This window comes from Benincasa hispida, chromosome 5, assembly GCF_027475165.1.
Source record: "Benincasa hispida cultivar pf3 chromosome 5, pf3_genome.v1.1, whole genome shotgun sequence".
Classification (NCBI taxonomy): Eukaryota; Viridiplantae; Streptophyta; class Magnoliopsida; order Cucurbitales; family Cucurbitaceae; genus Benincasa; species Benincasa hispida.
The window spans coordinates 36,053,809-36,059,122 of NC_143482.1; positions in this window are offsets into that span (position 1 = coordinate 36,053,809).

Genomic DNA, 5,314 nt, shown 5'->3' on the forward strand with positions numbered 1-5,314 from the left:
AGGCTTCTCAGCTGATACCTTCTTTAATGGTAAGTATACACTGTCATCAAATAATATAAGATAGGGTTTTCCGAGTATCTAACCCAAGAAAACGGTTTCACAAACTTTCCAAATCAGTTTGAATGGAATTGAATTAGGCAAGCAATTGCAAGGTAACCGATAAAAATACGTTGGATTGAGGTTTTGTTGTGAAAATAGTAAAGGACAAGGTAGCAAAAGACTCAAGTAATAAGAAGAAGAGGATTCAAAATTTAGAACTCAAGATTGCACCCGCAACCTACAATGTTCAACAACATATACTCAAAATTAACTTCATTTTGATCTCTTTTCAAGGATTGTAAGGAGGAGGTTAAGCAAACCAACACATATGTTTATAGTTTTTTTGGCACTTAGATAATGAAATAATTTTATAGGCTTTTACACTGTCTAGGGAAAAGTCAAGTTCTACCTCTTTCTTTTATGAAAATTCTTCTTATTCAACTCTTTCGATGTTGCACTCAAACATGGTATAAAAATCTATTTGATAAAAAAAAAGTTTTTCAATAAAAATAAACTTCAAAAGAAGATGTTGCTAACCATTGAGCAAACTTGGGACTTGTTGAGGCAAGCCAATTAACTAGGCTTTGACATACTTTGAATCCTCACAAAGGGAAACTAACTCATCATAAAGAAAAGAGATTAGGAGATAAGAATAAAATGAACTTCATTGAATTAAATAAAATTGATACAAAGTATCATAACATAAACCATCAAGGTAAAGTTGGAAAACTAAGACAAGTCTAAAAGGGCATTTGGTGCGCAGGTTTAGAATGTTAAGTCTGGGAGATTAAGTTGGGAGGTTTAGATAGTCTGGGTTTAAGAAAATTGTGTTTGGAGTGTAGGTTTTGGAAGTTTTGATTTAAGAAACCTGTGTTTGAAGTGCAGACTTAGGAAACCTAGCACTATAAGAATTTTTGTCTCTACCGAAAGTTTTTTCTGCCAACGCAACAAAAAAATGTCCACAGATCTAATTTCTGTCAATTTTCAATGTGTGGGCATAACATCATTTCTATCGACGAAAATATATACGTTGACAAAAAGTTGTGTGGTCTCATTAAGTTGGGTTTTTGCCGATGCTTATTTTAATTTCTTCCTGACAACACACACGCACGCATGCATGCACGCACTTACACACACACACACCCACGCACGCACTCACACGCATGAACTCACACGCACGCACACGCATACGCACACACATGCACACGCACATGCACGCACACGCACATGCACGCACACACACATGCATACACACACACATGCACGCACACGCACGCACACGCGCACACACGCATGCATATGCATGCACACGCACGCACACGCACACATACACACACATGCACGCACGCACACCCACACATGCATGCACACGTATGCACACACACAGCACATGCACAATCACAAACACATACACATACATACACACAAACACACATACACACACACACGCACATGCACGTGATGCTTTATTTTTATGAAGTGAATTATGGATGATATGCGATGGTGAAATTGCGTTGTGCACTCAAGTTTCCTCAGCGGAATCTAAGTGTAAATTCCACTAAGTTTCTTGATAAGTCCAGGGTCGAACTCAGGTACTTGTGAAAACAGGTTGCATTGGTAGTTTTTATGGAAACTTTGCGGTAACCAGGTAAATAAACAAAGTGTTGAATTGTTGTTTGCGTTAATGAAAAATAAACAAATTCGACGGAGTTTGAAAAGAGTTGATAAACGGGAAATGTGATGAATATGACGGGTTGAGAAAAGTTTCGGCTAACACTTCCTAGGATGCATTCATGCTATGCGATCATGCAACATGTATACAACAGTAAACCACCTCTCGGTGCGAATGCCATGACTTCTAAGGCTAGAACGCATGCGATATAATGCGCTAAGTATATAGAACCTACACATAAGCCTCTATTCTCATTTATGCGATGACGAAATGAAACACACACAAATAAGGCGACCACATAATATCATTCCCATCTCTAGGATGCATGTGATGCAGGTTGACAAACAGAGCTTATCTCTAAGTCCCTATCTCTTGTTTATGCAGTTCTAACCTTGCTCTCTCGAGTCCAGATTTTAACCTAGCTCTCTCGAGTCATTAGGTTATTTCTTTAGACTCTCTCTCGAGTAGCTCTAAAGGGTATTTGGCACAACATAAAATAAGACAATCGCAAGCAATGAACTTCCTAGGTCATGTTAGCTTAGTTTTTCTCAACCCATTCGAATAGTTTAGCTACTCATGTGTGCTAAGAGAGTGAATAGATGTAGAAATAGAACTTCCATTATATAAATATAAAGATGAAGTACAAAATAACAATGCAAGTATAGAATAAAGGGCCTGGTAGCAATCTCTTGCTGCGCAGGCTTGTACACTGTTTTCTACTCGTGCTCAAAAGATAATCTCGCTCTCACAAGAGTCGGCCCGCTCCTTGCTTCTTCGCCTGAAGGTTCTCTCTCAAGTTTCCCTGAGCGATCTCCGACGTCACCACTCTTCTCTTGCCCCACCTTAAAACGAAAGGAAAAATATGTACAAAGACGAGCGAACTGAAGTATGAAATTTCGAACTGTTGAACCCTTTTTATGAAGGATGCCCTTGGTATTTATAGAACATCCAGGGTGAAAGTCGGCTTCTCTCTCATGATTATACAAATGGGACGGCTTTAATTCCTGACCGATGTGCCAAATATTTGTCACCGAAAAGCTGAATGTACTTGTGATCGTTATCGACTGTCAACTTAATTTAGATTCGACTGTCATCAGTTTTTTGTCCCATCGCGATTAATTCGCCTTTCACTTAGATGCGCCCACCATATTGCGCTAACCAAGTTGCGGCGATCCTCCCCGGGCGAATATTTGCGAACACGATAACCACAAAGCCTTACGGTGATGCTGCGCTCGACCAATGATTTCCTATGATCGCAATTTCCGCCTTGCGTCATCGCATATTCTACACAAAAATACAAAAATCAATTGTTCTAATACGATGAACGCATGCGATCGCAATATTATGAAATTGATGCTTAATGGATGCAATTTAACATGTTTTATCAACGCAAGCCAACATTGTTTAAGAACTTAGCACTATGATAACGTGCATTTTTGCTCGTTATCAGCACACACGCACGCACGTACACACACACACATACATACACACGCACACATATACATGCACGCACGCACACACACACACATGCACATGCATGCACGCACGTACGCACACGCACACGCACGCATGCGTGCACACACACTCATGCACATGCACGCCCGCACACACACACACACATGCACGCATGTACGCAACACACACGCACGCACACACGCACGTATGCACTCACGCACGCACACACACACACACAAAAATAAAAATGACACTTAAGAACTATGTAGTTTGTTTTGAGAGTTAACAAGTCTCTTGGACACTTTTTCTGAACAAGTTGTTTTGAGGGTGAAAGTGTCACTTAGATACTTTTTAGATTCTTGTTAGTTTGGTTTTGGGTTCGAAAATCACACTTAGGTACTTTGAAGTTGTTTTGAGAGTTAAAGTTTAACTTAGACACTTTTTAGGTAATTTGTAGTTGGTTTTAAAATTGAAAGTAACACTTAGGCATTTTTTTAGTGGCTTTTCGAGTTAAAGTATTACTTAGACAGTTTTTAGGTATTTTTAGTGGGTTTTGAGATTGAAAGTCATACTTAGGAATTTTTAAGTTGTTTTGAGAGTTAAAGTGTCACATAGATACTTTTTAGGTTGGGTTTGAGAGTGAAATGTTGCACTTACACATTTTAAAGTTGTATTGAGAATTAACGTGCCACTTGACACTATTTAGATAATTTTTAGGTTGGTTTTGAGTTTGAAAGTCTCTCTTAGACATTTTAAAGTTATTAAGAGGGTGAAAGTGTCACTTAGACACTTTTAAGGTTCTTTTTAACTTGGTTTTGAGTTTGAAAGTTGTTATGTAGGCAAAAGCACATGAAACCATAAAAATCATATACATTAAAGATCTTGAGCCCAACGAATTCATGTTGTCTCCTTAAGAAAAATTTACTCACCCAAGTGCCTAAGTTTAAAGAGTAATTACCTCACATAATACAACAAATCACATTTCCTATGGATGTAGTACCCTGTCCACAAGATCAATGAACTAAATTTTTTGGATACACCGAACTTCTTCAATGAAATTTGAAGATGGAGATAATTTTTTAAAGTAAGAAAATGCTATTGAAAGATGTTGACATATTAAATTGAAGAAATGAAATATTTATAGACTAATTCATGGTCATTCGAATAGTCATGTCCTTTATTCAATTTGGTTATTTATGAAAGGATGCAACCGTTAATAAAACAACACAACGTATGGAATTGAAAAGATGTAACCCTAATGAAGAGTTACATACCATTTATTCTAAAAATCCCCTTCCCCCCATAAATGGTAAGTTGACAAATTAAGATAGAAGATACAAGAAAATGTTCGGTATTTTCCAATGAAGAACCAGCATCAGGATAAGTAGTAAAAACTTTGAACTTTCCCTAGTAAACATCAATTGAGTTTACTTGGTTAATCAATAGACTTGATGCTTTGAACTGTCAATCGTTCTAGAGTAAACTAAGACAATAGAAGTCACACAGTTTCTTATTATAACAAAGTTTGTTCTTATAACTGTGTTCATTTCGGCCTTGAACATCGTCTCGTCTCATGAGTGTTTTAGAGAATTCGCCTTAAAATTCTCATAGACGTATCCCCTTCACACTTACATAAGTGATTCCAATAAAGAACATCGTATATGCTATTTTCATAAATAATTACTTAACCACTTATAGAAATCATTAAAAGCATAATGCTTACCCTAAAACCACACTAGCACCATCTCATCATCTTTAGAATGAGTAAGAGATCAAAATTTCAATGCAATGCACATTAAGTTGTCCAGAGATCAGTATGCCATTGAACCTAGATCTTAGGATCTCTAATCAACTAGGTTGATTTGCATCTCTAGTTAACTTTATATTATAGGCTTTAATCTCATTCTTTTTTATGAGCTTTCAGCCAACTCTCTCATTGGGCCTTTAGTAAGTGGATCCGCAATATTATCTTTTGACCTCCCAATGTCAATTTTGATAATTCCACTAGAGAATAGTTGTCTAATTGTATTATTTCTCCGTCTTATATGTCGAGACTTCCCATTATATAGAATATTTTGTGCCCTTCCAATAATTGCTTGGCTATCACTATGTATACATTCTACTTCTTTTCAAGCCTTGTCTAGAGCT